The sequence below is a fragment of the Sus scrofa genome, chromosome 9 (genome assembly GCF_054392235.1).
Source record: "Sus scrofa isolate SSC_HxYL_T2T_F1_AM1 chromosome 9, Sscrofa_HxYL_maternal_Yorkshire_Landrace_v2.0, whole genome shotgun sequence".
NCBI lineage: Eukaryota > Metazoa > Chordata > Mammalia > Artiodactyla > Suidae > Sus > Sus scrofa.
In genome coordinates this window covers 94,970,908-94,986,910 of record NC_139391.1, presented here as the reverse complement: position 1 = coordinate 94,986,910, position 16,003 = coordinate 94,970,908, and the positions used below count along the sequence as shown (strand labels likewise).

At 35.3% G+C, this 16,003-nt stretch overlaps 1 long non-coding RNA gene across 1 annotated transcript in view; it reads right to left on the bottom strand.

Moving 5' to 3' along the window:
• Positions 1 to 16,003, bottom strand: part of LOC110262299 (uncharacterized) — a 247,190-nt gene that overhangs the window by 32,119 nt on the left and 199,068 nt on the right. The window lies entirely within an intron of this gene.

Here is a 16,003-nt window from a genome sequence, read left to right as displayed (position 1 = left end):
GACACTCCCTACAGCAGGTCATGAAATGCCTTGATCTGCCTAAAATAGCTTATATATTGGACTGAGAGTACCTGAGACATAAATAAAATTGAACATTCCAGAAGAAAATTTAAGATTTTTGACCTACATTTTGCCATACTGATGGTACACAAGAGTAGCTAGAGTGGTGTTTTGTTGTTGCTTTTATTGTTATGGTTATAAAGAGTCAGTAAGACTTTATTGAAATTCTCAAATAACTAGATGGGGATGGTAACTTCTATGGGAATCCTCACTGGTATGTCCCACAACTTAATTCCTTCCTTAATTAAAATTTTCAGAGTCCACTGAATGGATTCTTTTTCTCTCACAAATACATATTTAAATGAATAATTTAAATAAAGGGAATCAGGGTGTTTCCATTGTGGCTCAGCAGTAAGGAACCCAACTAGGATCCATGAGGATGTGGGTTCTATCCCTGGCCTTAGTCAGTGGGTTAAGGATCTGGTGTTGCCTTGAGCTGTGACATAGGTCACAGATGCGGCTAAGATGCCTCATTGGTACGGCTGTGGCGTAGGTGGCAACTGCAGCTCCAATTTGACCCCTAGCCTGGGAACTCCCATATGCTATACCTGTGGCCATACAAAGCAAAAAATAAAAAATTTAAAAATTTAAAAAATAAGGGGAATCAATTCATTGTATGAAATATTAGCCTCAAAAGGCTATCACAAATGTATTCATTTCCTAAGGTAAAAGATCCTCTGTAATGTTTTGTAAATATAACATTGATTGTATTTAATTATTTTAAGTAGTTCTGTAAAATATTTTAGAACTTAATACCATTTGCTGTTTTACAAAACAGTTACTTTCTGAGTGATTTCTTTCTTGTATTTACTAAGACTGGGCTGTTAACTATAATTTTGACTTAATATTATTATTATTATTATTTTTTCCCCACTGTACAGCATGGGGATCAAGTTATTCTTACATGTATACATTTTGCTCCCACCCTTTGTTCTGCTGCAATATGAGTATCTAGACATAGTTCTCAAATGACTTATTATTAATTTTGAAAAATTCATAATATGTGTATATTATTTCCTTCTTGATAACATCTGTAATTTTCCCATTTGCCTTAATTCTAATCTCTTAATTTTTGGTCACAGGAATAATTCATTGGATTATCAATCAGAAGAGAAAAATGTAATAATTTTAATGATTTGATATTCTCTTTAATAAATACAATGCTAATCCGATACTCTTACCATGGTATCTAGTTGTCAATAATACTACCATGTGACCTGAATGTTTCATTTCTCTTTTTTTCAAGCTGATGACTTGCTTATTCAGTTCAACTGAATTTATCCAAGCAAGTTTGTATATTGTTTAACAAGTGAGTAAGTTAAAGGTCAAAGAAAGCAAGTAATCCATTCACTCATAGGTACAATAAATCCATAAAATCATTAAGATAAGTAGAGTAGATGCAGTGTAAGTAACAACTGAGGTGGCCTAGGAATAATTAAATGTTAGGAAGCCTAGTCTAATGGAAACTATTTAAATTCAATTCTAAATTTGACTCAGCACGTTGGGAACATCCAGTGGAAAATGGAATTGTGGTGTGTTATGGACACCATACCTGTGTATCAAGGTGGACAGACTTCCCTACCTTGTACTGGCGGAGATATATATCCCACAGGGATCTTGATTGGTATAATAAAGAACAGTCAAAAAAAATTTTTTAAGGAGAGGATAATTTTATCCCACTAAAATTTTAATCCTATTAATGTAGTGCATAAAATATTAATTTGTCATTCTGTGACATTTCTCTGGGGAACTAGTGTTAATCCAGGTTGACAGATTACTAGTTTTGTAAAGGCAAAGAGCTTAGAGAGACTAGAACACTGGCCTTTAGACATTTTTGTTCATACACATCCTAAAATAATTTTGGAAAACCATATGCTGCTTGAACATTTAAAAACTAATATCTAAAAATTTCTGTGAGAAAGTTTAAAAATTAAAAGGATGTAATTTTTAGTGTACTTTAACTATGGCATTTTAAAGTTAAAACTTTTACAGCACATTTAAAAGTGTAAAAGATAATTTAAATACCATATAGATTTGATACCATCATTATTCATTTAAAATACATGAACAAGGTTTTATTCAGTTGAAGTTGACTTGGGAACACATTTGGTGTGTGTCTAATGGGTTATATATTTACGAGGTTGACAATTACTTTGATGTATAAATAAGTAAGTTAGAGCTGTGTAAGGCACTGCTATGGTCTGAATATTTGCACTCCCTGCCCTCCCTGATTCAAATGTTGAAATCCGAATGCCTGCTGTGATGGTTAAGAGGTGGGACCTTTGGGAGGTGATTATGTTATGAGGGTGAAGTCCTCATGAATGGGTTAGATTTCTGATAAAAAAGCCCCTACGGTGTTCCCTAGACCCTTCTACCATATGAGGACACAGATAGAAAGTGCCAGCTGTGAACCAGTAAGAGGGCTCTCACCAGAAGTCTACCATGCTGGCATCTTGAACTTGGACTTCCCAGCCTCTGGAACGGTGAGAAATAAATTTCTGCTGTTTATAAGCTACCCGGTCTATGGTACTTTATTATAGAATAGTCCGAACTGACAAAGATGAGCACTTAATTAAAATATTACAGTATTTTTAGATTTAAAAGTGTTTGTATCTCTTAGCATCATAAAATCTGCAATATTTTATAATTTTTTATCCTAAATATTCACATTCATATGTAAATTTGCATTCCTTTTCTTAAAGTGCCCCTCCTTTCTCCGCAAATTATATAGGTCTCAAGCCTCATAAAAGCTGACTAGTTTTTGCCTACACTTTGATTTTGTGGGCCTATGACCCAGTGGCAGTCTACTATTTTTTCTTTGTTATTAAATATGTTTTTATATCCCTATATTTACATAATACAAAAGTGTCAAGGAGATAATAGTGTCTTTTAGTACTCAATTTCTTTATCCAGCGGCAACACCAATACCAGCTTCTTTTTACTCTTCCAAGGGTATTCTATTTATAAGTGTATATGTTTGCACATTCGGCTGACTTTTATTTATGTAAAGAGAAAGTTATGTATTTTTACTTTGAATTTGACCCAATTGTGTGCATTGTACTTGAAATTTTATGTTTTCTGAAACAAGGGGAAAAATAATCTTTTTTTTTTTTTTTTTTTTTTTTTTTAGGGCCACACCCATGGCATATTGAAGTTCCCAGGCTAGGAGTCAAATTGGAGCTCCCAGCCTATGCTGCAGCCACAGCAATGCCAGATCTGAGCCACATCTAAGATGTACACTGCAACTCACAGGAATACTGGATCCTTAACCCCCTGAGTGGGGTCAGGGATCGAACCCACGTCCTCATGGATCCTAGTTGGGTTCGTTACTGCTGAGTTACAGTCGGAATGCCTAGTTTTTGTATTAATAAGAGCTCAACTGAAATTTTCTTTTAAAATCTGGATCTACTCTTAAAAAGTAATAAGGCTACAGTAAGAAGCTCTTGCCCCATTCTATGGTACATCTCCATCACAAAGGGTACCAAAATAGCCTGTTTTAATATACAAAATAAAGTATGTACATCTAATGTGTATATGATAACACAATATGCAATGTGCCCTCAATGTAAATATGGTTAAGTCAAATAAAACATCACGGAATTTTGATCAGGGATGTTTACCCATACTAATTGTTTGGGGCTTGCTCTTGAGCTTTTTTTTAATCAACTTTTTAATTTGAAAAATCAAAAAGTATGTGAATGTCAGAAGTAAAGTACAATGAATTACCATTTATTCTTAACCTAGATTAACCAATTGTTAATATTTTACTATGTTGGCTTTCTCTATTTAATAATAATTATAATAATAGTAGGTATATATTATTGCTGAGAAATTTGATATACCACTTGAACAAAACCTTTAAAATCATAGAAATAGGCTTTACTTATTTTGTCAAGTCATGAGGAAGGGTTATTATCTCATTTCTTGTTTCCTCTCAAAATCCATTGTACTTAAATGTGAAAAAGGAGAACCTTGAAATTGGAATCCATCTCTTTGCTCAGCATATTCAGGATAAGCTAAAATAAACTTTGATCTCTTTCATGATTTTTACTATTTCCCTTAACTATGAATTAAGACCTGGAGATATATTTTTACTTTCCTGCTCTTTATTGAGAAAGCAGCCCAGGAAATGGCACGTGGGTAAATCTCATTTTATTTGTGGACAGGTATCCTTTCTTATTGCACATGTCATAAAGGCCCATCACACACTTTCTAGTCCATATCATGGTTTTAAAAGAAATAATTAAGATAAAACAAAATGAAGATCTCTTCTCCATTAGTATGGTGAGCTAGGGGATCTTTGGATAATGCTGCCTTTTAATGACTACTTCCCATTGAATGGTCCTCCTTTCTTCTTGAAGAAAATCAATTTGACAAACCACACCATAGAACTTGAGTCATTACCTTGCTAAGAGATAATTTATGTATGTTACAACAAGAGGATGGGATAAAGGTATTAGGTGTTTCCTCAGGCTTTATATATTTTTTCGTATTGCTTTGCAATATTTCTATTAAAAAACATAGGGAAACTGTCTCTCAGTTCCCCAAATAAGAAAGTAAAAGCTGTAATGGTTGTAACTTGGTGCCATCTCTTTCAATCATCTCAGATATAAAAGAGGGAGGCAGGTAACAAAATTCATGAAGATCTAGTTAGTCCATGAAGTTTGACACAAACTATTTTCTATCTTTTCCTCCTAAGAAAGGGCAGCTCTGTTGCCAGAAATGTAAACAATTCAAATCAAGGGAATCCATATCAGACAGCTGGGAAGCCAGGGTGGGTAAAAACTGATTAATAATTTAAAATAATTTTGGAGTTCCCCTCGTGGCTCAGTGGTTAACGAATCTGACTAGGAACCATGAGGTTGCAGGTTCGATCCCTGGCCTTGCTCAGTGGGTTAAGGATCCAGCATTTCTGTGAGCTGTGGTGTAGCTCACAGACATGGCTCGGATCTGGCATTGCTGTGACTCTGGTGTAGGCTGGCAGCTAAAGCTCCTAGCCTGGGAACCTCCATATGCTGTGGGTGTGGCCCTAGAAAATACAAATAATAATAATAATAATAATTTTGAGTAGAAAAAAAGTTACTTTGAAAACCTTTCTGATAATGCCTATCCCATAAAGTTCTGGATCTTTAACCTAACTATTGATTAATTTGGGCTGTTAAGGAGAAGAGTGTCCAGATTAATTTTGGCCAAAATCTAAATAGAATAGCAAGACATGGAGCTTGCTTGTGCCTTTCTGCATTAAGAACCTGATATGAAGATGTGGAATTAATTGCTGCCTTGCTCATTGGGTTAAAGATCCAGTATTGCTGCAAGCTGAGGCATAGGTCACAGATGCAGTTCACATCTAGTGCTACTGTGGCTGTGGCATAGGCTTGCAGCTTCAGCTCCAATTCAACCTCTAGCCTGGGAAATTCCATATGCAGGTGTGGCTGTTAAAAAAAAAAGAGTACCAAGATATTTAACAGTAAACAATAAAAATATTGTCAAGCACATCTCCTTTATATATGTGTAAGCCAACTAACAAGAATGATTCATACATACAGATGAAAGGCAAAATATTTCTTAGGATGCAAGCTAACACACATCAGCAGTCCTATATCATTTGCTTATAGCAGGCATCTGTTCTGAGTGATTGATGTCTGCACCTTATCAGTTAAATACTTTGAATATTGTACCCAACTCCTTCACCAAATGATTGTGTTTTTCTAAATTTTATGCTATATATGCTACCTAAAGATATTTACTTCAGATCTAAATACACACACAGACTGGAAGTGAGGGAATGGAAGAAGGTATTTCATGCAAATGGGAATCAAAAGAAAGCTGGGATAACAATAATGACATACAAAATAGACTTTTAAAAAAAAACTATAACAAGAGACCAAGAAGAACATTACATAATAATCAAGGGATTAATTTAAAAAGAAGATAGATCAATTGTAAATATTTATATATATATACACATCTAACGAAGGAGCACCTAAATGCATAAAGCAAACATTAGCAGACATAGAGGGAGAAATTGACAATAACACAATAATAGTAAAGGACTTTGCATCACTGAATGAAGAGAAAATCAAAAATGAAACACTAACCTTAAACAATACATTAGAACAGATGGGTTTAATATATACATTTAGAACATTCCACCCCAAAGCAGATATACACATTCTTTTCAAGTGCATATGGAACATTCTCCAGGGTAGATCACATGCTAGGCCAAAAACAAGTCTTGGAAAATTTAAGAAAATTTAACGTTTCAATCATCTTTTCCAACCACAATACTTTGAGACTAGAAACCAATTACAAGAAAAAAAAAATAAAAACTGCAAAAAACTCTTGGAGGCTAAATCTAAACAAGCAATGGGTCACTGATGAAATCAAAGAAGAAGAAGAAAATCTAGAGACAAATAAAAATGAAAACATGATAATCCAAAATCTATGGAACACAGAAAAAGCAGTTCTAAGAGTGAAATTTATAGCAAAACATGCCTACCTCAAGAAACAAGAAAGGTCTCAAACAACATAACCTCAGGCTTACTGTAACCAGAAAAAGAAGAACATATGAAACTCAAAGTTAGATGAAGGACAGAAATAAAGATCAGAGTAGAAGTAAATGAAATAGAGACTAAAAAAATTAGAAGAATCAATAAAATTAAAAGCTGTTTCTTTGAAAAGATAAACAGAATTGATAACCTTTATCTAGACTGATCCAAAAAGAAAAAAAAAATGGGATGGGGGGAGAGGATCCAAAACAATAAAATCAGAAATGAAAGAGGAAAAGTTACAACCAATATCACATAAATAAAAAAGCATCATAAGAGACTACCACAAACAGCTATATGCAAATAAAATGGACAACCTAGAAGAAATGTACAAATTCTTAGAAATGTAGAATCTCCCAGCACTGAACCAGGAAGACAGAAAATATGAACAGTAATTAAATTAAATCAGTAATGAAAAAAAAAGCCCTCCCAACAAATAAAACCAGATGGCTTCACAGGTGAATTCTACAGAACATTTAGAGAAGAGTTAATACCTATCCTTCCCAAACTTTGCCAAATTCCTGCAGAGAAAGGAATGCTTCCAAACTCATTCTACAAGGCCAGCATTATCCTGATACTAAAACCAAGCAAAGATATAACACACACACACAAAGTATATTACAGCTGATATCACTGATAAACAGAGATGCAAAAATCATTAAGTAAATATTAGCAAATCAAATTCAACAATTCATTAAAAGGATCATACACAGTGATCAAGTGGGATTTACCCCAGGGAAGCAAGGATGGTTCAATCACCACAAATCAATGAATGCTGTACACCACATCACCAAACTGAAGAATAAAAACCATGATTTTTCAATAGAGGTAGAAAAAGTTTTTGACAAAATTTAACATCCATTTATGATAAAATCTCTCCACAAAGTCAGTATAGAAGGAACATAGCTCATCATAATAAAAGCCATATATGACAAACCCACAGCTAACATTATATTTAACAGTGAAAATTTGAAAATATTGCCTCTAAGATCTAAGACAAGGATGCTCACTCTCACCACTTTTATTTAACATAGCATTGGCAGTTCTAGCCACAGCAACCAGATAGGAAAAAGAAATAAGAGGAATCCAAACTGGAAAGGAAAAAGTAAAACTGTCACAATTTCCCAATGACAGGAACGCTATATGTAGAAAACCCTTTTAAAGATGCCACCAAAAACTATGACAGCTCATAAATGAATTCTGTAAAGTTGCAGCATACAAAGTTACTATAGAGAAATCAGTTTTATTTCTATATACTAACAATGAATTATCAGAAAAAGAAGTTAAAGAAATAATTTAATATATAATCACATCAAAAAGAATAAAATATCTAGGAATGAACCTACCTAAGAAGGTAAAAGACCTACAGTAGAAAAACTCTAGGAGTTCCTGTTGTGGCACAGTGGTTAACAATCTGACTAGGAACCAAGAGGTTGTGGGTTGGATCCCTGGCCTTGCTCAGTGGGTTAAGGATCCAGCATTGCCATGAGCTGTGGTGTAGTTTGCAGATGCGACTCAGATCTGGCATTGCTGTGGCTGTGGTATAGGTGGGCAGCTACAGCTCTGATTAGACCCCTAGCCTGGGAACCTCCACGTACTGCGGGTATGGGCCTAGAAAAGATAGAAAGGTGAAAAAAAAAAAAGAATGAAAGAAATTAAAGACAATACAGATATACTATGTTCATGGATTGGAAGAATTAATATTGTTAAAATGACCATATGACCTAATGCAATCTACAGATTCTACATAATTCCTACTAAAATTCTGATGGCATTTTTTTTCATGGAACTAGGACAAATAATTTTAAATTTTGTGTGGAAACACAAAAGTCACCAATAGCCAAACAATCCTGAAAAAGAAGAAAAGAGCTAGAAGTGTCACGCTTCCTGACTTCAAGTTACACTACAAATCTACACTAATCAAAACTGTATGGTACTAGCACAAAAATGGACACACAGATCAGTGGAAAAGTACATAGAGCCCAGAAATAAACCCATGCACGTATGGTCAATTAGTCTACCGCAAAGAAGGCAAGAATATACAGTGGGGGGATGAGAGTCTTTTCAATAAGTGGTGCTCGCATAACTGAGGAGCTACATGTAAAAGAATGAAATTAGAACATTTGCTCACACTCTATACAAAAAACTCAAAATGGATTAAATACCTAAGTGTAAGACCAGAAACTATAAACTTCTAGAAGAAAACTTAAATAGAACACTCTTTGACTTAAATCTTAGCAATTTTTTTTTTGTATCTGTCTCCTAAGGCAAAGAAAACAAAAGCAAAAATAATCAAATGGAACCTAACTAAAAGCCAGGAAACCACAGATAAAACAAAAAGATAACCTATGGAATGAGAGAAAATATTTACAAATGATATGACTAATAAGGGATTAATATCAAAAATATATAGAGTTCACATAACTCAATATCAAAAACCAAGCAACCCAATGAAAAGATGATCAGAAGACCTAAATAGACATTTTTCCAAAGAATATATACAGGTGGCCAAAAGGCACATGAAAAGTTGCTCAACATAGCTTATCATCAGAGAAACAGAAATCAAAACCACAATGAGATATCTCCTCACATCTGTCAGTATAGCTATCATCAAAGAGATCACAAATAACAAATATTGATGAGGATGTGGAGAAAAGAGAAAACTTGTACTCTATTTTGGGAATGTAAATTGGTGCAGCCACTGTGGAAAACAGTTCTTCAAAAACCTAAAAATGGAAGTATCATATGATCCTGCAGTTCCACCCCTGGGTGTATATCCACATAAAATGAAAACACTAATTTTAAAAGATACATGCACCCCAACGTTCAAAGCAATGATGTTTACAGTTACCAAGATGTGAAAGCAACCTAAGTGTCCAGCAACAGATGAATGGATAAAGAAGTGGTAGACACACACACACACACACACACACACACACACACACACACACACATGGAACACTACTCAGACATAAAAAAGAATGAAATTTTACTATTTGCAACAAATATGGATGGACCTGAAGGTTATTATGTTTACTGAATTAATTCAGATGAAGACAAATATTGTGTGATATCATATATATATGGAATCTAATTTAAAAATTAAATGAATGAATATACAAAACAGAAACAGACTCACAGAACAAACTATTGGTTACCAGTGTGGATATGGAAGGGGGAGGGATAATACAGGGATAAAGAATTAAGAGCTACAAAATACCATGTATAAAATACATAAGCTACAAAGGTATATTATACAGCACAGGAAATACAGCCAATATTTTATAACTTTAAATGTCGTAAAGTCTATAAAAATTTTGAGTCACTATGTTGTAAACCTGAAACTAACATAATATGGTAAATCAACTATACTTCAATGAAAAAGTTATGCTATTTATGTTGGACAATATCCATTACTGTCATTTGGCAAAGATTTTTACCAAAACTTGTTCTGTTTTGTTGCTGAGCAAAATGTATGTTATTACTTTTTGTGGCTAGTTTTAGCAGCCTTTTAGCAACAGTATGACTTGTGCCTGTTTTTGCTGTGAAGTCTGCAAAATTGAAGGCTGTCTTGTTAATTTTGATTTAAATGATACAATTTATCAGTTTTATAATGGAAAATATTATTCTTTGATTGTTCTGGAAAAACTAAATTGGCTTACTTGAGGGAAACTGTATTTATTCAGAAAGTAAAGCAAGAGCATAGAAGAATTCATGTTATTACTTGACAAAGCTTCATACAGAGGATGAGGTAAATGGATGGCCTGTTTATTAAAATGCAACATTCAGTTATTCATAATGGCATTTCCCATCTGCATTTTTCTTTTTCCATTCTTTTTATAAAACCACTCTACTCTATACTCATTTTCCTCTGCCCAGAAATACTCACATTTAGATTTCACTAAAGGGCTATGTCACTTATCTTTCTTTGTTAAGTTATTCTGTGTTGTAGGGTTTGTTACTATCTTACTTTTTGCTTCAATTAGGCACTATTGGATCATTTTTGAGACTAGGGGGAGATAAAGCACCATCGCATAATTAAAATGCAAAATAATGGAGTTCCTTGGTTGCTTAGGGGGTTAAAGATTTGGCACCGTCACTGCTGTGGTGTGGTTGGATCCCTGGCCTGGGAAATTCTACCTGCTACAAGCACAGCAAAAAAAAAAAAAAAAAAAAAAAAAAAAAAAAATTCCAAGATAAATTTACTAATGCAGTTTTTGTAAAATATACAAAAGCAACAATTATTAAACTTGTAATGGAATTTCTGTGAGAATAATGCTTAATCTTTAAACAAAGATTTTTTTTTTTTCCTTTTTTGGCCATACCCATAGTGCACGGAAGTTCCCAGGCCAGGAATTGAATCTGAGCCACCAGATGCAGCAACACTAGATCCTAAACCCAGGACCAGGGATTGGACAGGCAATGACATAGAGCCAAGCTGGATGATTAATCTACCATGCCACAGCAGGAGCTCTCAATAAATTTTTGTGTATGTGGCTGTGCCTATGGCATGCTGAAGTTCCTGGGCCAGGGACTGAACCTTGGTCACAGCAGTGACAACGCAGAATCCTTAACTGCTAGGCCACCAGGGAACTCCTAAACAAATGTTTTGTTTTGTTTTTCTCTTTTTAGGGCTGCACTGAAGCATATGGAAGTTCCAAGGCTAGGGGTTGAATTGGAGCAGCAGCTGCAGCCCACAGTACAGCCACTGCAATGCCAGATCTGAAACATGCCTGCTACCTACACCACAGCTTGAAGCAACACTGGATCATTAACCCACTGAGTGAGGCCAGGGATCAAAGCCACATTCTCATGGATACTCGTCAGGTTCTTTACCTGCTGAGCCATAAGAACTCCCCTAAACAAAGGTTTTATTTTTTTAATTTTAAAATATTTTTTAGATTTTTATTTCTTCTATTACAGTTGATTTACAATGTTCTGTCCATTTCTGCTATACAGCAATGTGATCCAGTCATACATATATATAATATTCATACTATATATATATATATATATATATATATATTCTTCTTTTCACATTATTCTCCATCATGTTCCATCACAAGTGACTAGATGTGTTTTCCTGTGCTATACAGCAGGATATCATGGCTTATCCAATTCGAATGCAATAGTTTACATCTACTAACTAACCCCAAATTCCAAGTCCACCCCACTCCCTCCCTCTCCTCCTTGGCAACCACAAGTCTGTTCTATATGTCCATCCTAAACAAATGTGTTTTATTTATTTATTTTATTTTATTTTATTTTTCGGGCTGTCAATGTGGCATATGGAGGTTCCCAGACTGGAGCTGAATCAGAGCTGTAGCTGCCGGCCTACACCACAGCCACAGCAATGTAGGATCTGAGCCGAGACTGACACCTACACTGCAGCTCATGGCAACACCGGATTTTTAACCCTCTGAGCAAGGCCTGGGATCTAACCTGTGTCCTCATGGGTATTAGATTCATTTCCACTGAGCCACAATGGGAATTCCCTAAACAACGGTTTTAAATCATTAATCTTATACCTCAATTTTGGGAGATGCACGTGAATACAGTTTTCTTCGGTTTTTCTGTCCATGTGGACAGACTTGCTGCAAACCATTGGGGGTCAAGCAGGGGTTTTAGGATTACATTTTAAAAACCATGATTCTAGACAAAAAAATATAACTCATGTTTTCCAATTTCACTCATGGGCCATAATTCCCAAATATCTATCTCAGTCATTCCCTTAAGACAGTGTATCTTTCTGTACATCTCCTACTGGATGTTGATATGTGAAGGAATCTCAAAATTACATCAACATTTTCAGTGCCTAAACATGCTCGGGGGCGGGGGGGGGGGGGGGACGCCCATTGCATGGGGAAGTTCCCAGGCTAGGGTGGAATCAGAGCTGCAGCTGCCAGCCTACACCATAGCCACAGCCACAGCAATGCCAGATCCTAGCCACGTCTGTGACCTACATCACAGCTCACGGCAATGCCAGATCCTTAATCCATTGAGCAAGGTGAGGGATCAAATCCACATCCTTGTGGATATTAGTTGGGTTCATAACCTGCTGCGCCACAATGAGAACTCCTAATCAATCAATTTGGTTTTGGTAACTATTCAGAAAATATAGAATTACCTAGAAATTCTTTCCTTTCCTTCATGTTTCACTTATAATCAGCCACCAGTCTTTATCAACTCTATCCTCTAAATATACTGTACCTGACCTTTTCTCTCCATCATGCTGATATTACTTTTCTTTAGGATTGTGTTATTTCCTGCCTGTTTTAGTGCAATCACTTCCATATTGTTCTAGCCCTCTTGCTCTTTTCTAATTTATATTTCATTTTGATTATAAGGATAATCGTTTTAAAAATCCAAAGGTAATTATGTCTTAGATCCACTTAAAGTTCCCTCAAAGCTCCATATTGTTTTCAGGGAAAAAAAAAATCATCAAAATCCTTAGCACCACATGCAAGTTTCATCATGATCTGGCCTTGGTCCACTTCTCTGTCACTTTGCCAGCACTAACATTTCAAACTTTTGATATCTGTATACCTTGATATTCCATGCCACCATTGCTTTTGCACTCAATATTCCCTCCAGCACCCTCCTGCTAAGCACCTTTCTCCCAAATCTGCTTTTATGCTTGGCTGACCCAAGACACAGTTCTACAAGACACCATTCAAAACTGACACCTCACTGAAAGAGCCTTCCCTGAAATGCTTCTTCTTCCACCATCAGGTGGATACATCACTGCTCTGTAATTCTCTATATAACTCAATCATAGCACTTTACATATATTTTTAAGGAAAATATGTTCAATGTTATAAGAAACTAGGAAAATGGGCAAGAAAATCATAAGATACAGTTCCATACAAATCAGACTGGCAAGGATTAAAAACCTGTTCATGGGGAGCATTGCAATTAATGGTAATGGGAATGTTCAACCACTGCTGGTGAAAGAAATGAGTCACTTTGGAAAACAATGTACATTGCCAGCAATTCTGCTCCTGGTTATATACCTTAAGCTCTTACATGTATACATATAGTCATAATAGTATTTGTTTCCAAGGACCAAAAATTAGAAACATCTCAAACATGTTTATCCATGACAAAAGCATGGATAAATTGGGAATATTCATACAATGAAATGCTTACTGAATGATTGTGAAAATAACTCAACTACAGTGACATGAACTATCATGAACACATGTCATGAGAAAACAATCAATCAAAAAAGCAAGTTGCAGAGGAATACATGTAAATCTAAAAATATATATAGCTTAGTGAAAATAAGTGTTTTGGGAGTTCCCATTGTGGCTCAGTGGATTAAGAACACAAAGTAGTCTCCATGAGGATACAGGTTCTATCTCTGGCCTCCCTCAGTGGCTTAAGGATCTTGGGGTGCTACAAGCTGTGGCATAGGTTGCAGATGTGGCTTGGATCCTATGTTGCTGTGGCTGTGGTGTAGGCTGGCAGTAGGCTGGCAGCTGGAGCTCTGAATTGACCCCTGGCCTGAGAACTTCCATATGCCGCAGGTGCAGCCATAAAAAGAAAAAAAAAATAAGTAAATAAAAAAGTGTTTTAGGAGTTCCCTCCATGGCGCAGTGGAAACGAATCCGACTAGTATTCATGAGGATGCATGTTTGATCCCTGGCCTTGTGCAGTGGGTCAGGGATCGGGTGTTGCTGGGAGCTGTGGTGTTGGTCACGGATGCAGCGTGGATCTCGAATTGCTGTGGCTGTGGTATAGGCCTGAAGTTGCAGCTCTGATTTGACCCCTAGCCTGGGAACCTCCATATGCTGTGGGTGCAGCCCTAAAAAGCAAAAAAAAGAAGAAAAAAAACACCAAAAAACAAAAAAACAAAACCCCCCACTGTTTTAAAAATTGTCTTTATGTTTTTATGTTGTTGATCCCTGAATAGGTGAAATATAAACTACTACTGCTAAAAAAAAAAAAAAAAAAAAAAAAAAAAGCCTGTAGAGTGACAAGTAGGTCCTCTATAGGAAGTTTCAATTCTACCACAGTTAGAAGGATGATAAGAACATGCACTAGTGTAATCTAGAAACAAAACTGCATGAGCAGAAGAAGCACATAGAAACTTAAGAGTAATTGTCTAATACACTCTGGGTTTTTTTTTGGGGGGGGGCTGTTGTTAACAAGTATTCTATTACTACGAGATAAGTTATCTACTCCTATTTTGATGAAAGAAAAGTGACAACTCAACTGATTGAGTCCAGAGCTAAATGTGGGCCCAATTTTCATTAGAAAACCGCTGAGGTATTATTAGCCTTGGTTCTCTTTTAAAGTGCTAGCTTGTCTCATAAAAACAAAGGGGCTCTCTCACCAATAACTTTGGAAAGAAAGCCATGGTTTAGGGAAAACTTTTTACTTCTTGATTTAGTATACATAAATCAGGTTGCATTCCCCAAATGATCAACCAATACTAAATAATGTGTACAATCAAGGTGTTGAAATTTGTTTAAAAAATCAGAATATTTTGATTAGTGTTTGAATGGTATTTCAAGTAGATGTCTTTATACTTAAAACAAGTTTCTTGTAGAAAGCACAGAGTTGGGTCTTGCTCTTTTGTCCAATCTGATGATCTCTGTCCTCCACTGTATTTAGACTATTTACATGTAAAGTACTGACATGTTTAAATTAAAATCTACCATCTTGCTAATTGTTTTCTATTTGTTCCATGCATCGTTTTATTTCTTTCTCCTCCTTCTTCTTCCTCCCCTCCGCCTCTTCCTCCTCCTTCTTCTGCTGCTTGTGTTTAGATTAGAAGAATATTCTTTATATTCCATTTTTACCTCCATTTGATGTATTATTCACAGCTCCTTAAATTAGTTTTTAGTATTTTTCCTAGAGTTTATAATATACATCTTTTATTAATGATAATCTACTTTCAAATAATATTATAGTACTTTGTGTGCGGTATAAGAACTTTGCAACAATAAGCTCCCATATACTCCTCCCATCTTTTGTGATAGTGTTATCAAACATTTTACTACTTCTGTGCATGCTATAAACTCCAAATACAGTGCTGCTATTATTTTTGCTTTATGATGATTCTTAGAGTTATCAAAAATAAGGAAAATACAATTTTATGTTTAGCTTTCCTTTATTTGTTTCAGAAGATCTTTATTTCTTTATGTAAATCCATGCCTCTGTCTTATATTTTTTCTGCCTCAAGAATCTTCCTGAACATTTTCTATCATGTAGGTCTGCTGGTATTGAATGCTCTAAAAATTATTTATTTATCCTTCATTCTTGAAAGATACTTTTTTCTGGGTATAGAAACTAGGTTAACAGGTTTTACTTTTCTTTTAGTACTTTAAAGACGTCATTCCACTGTTCTTTGGTTTGCATGAAAGGCAAAGATGATAAGATATATCTGC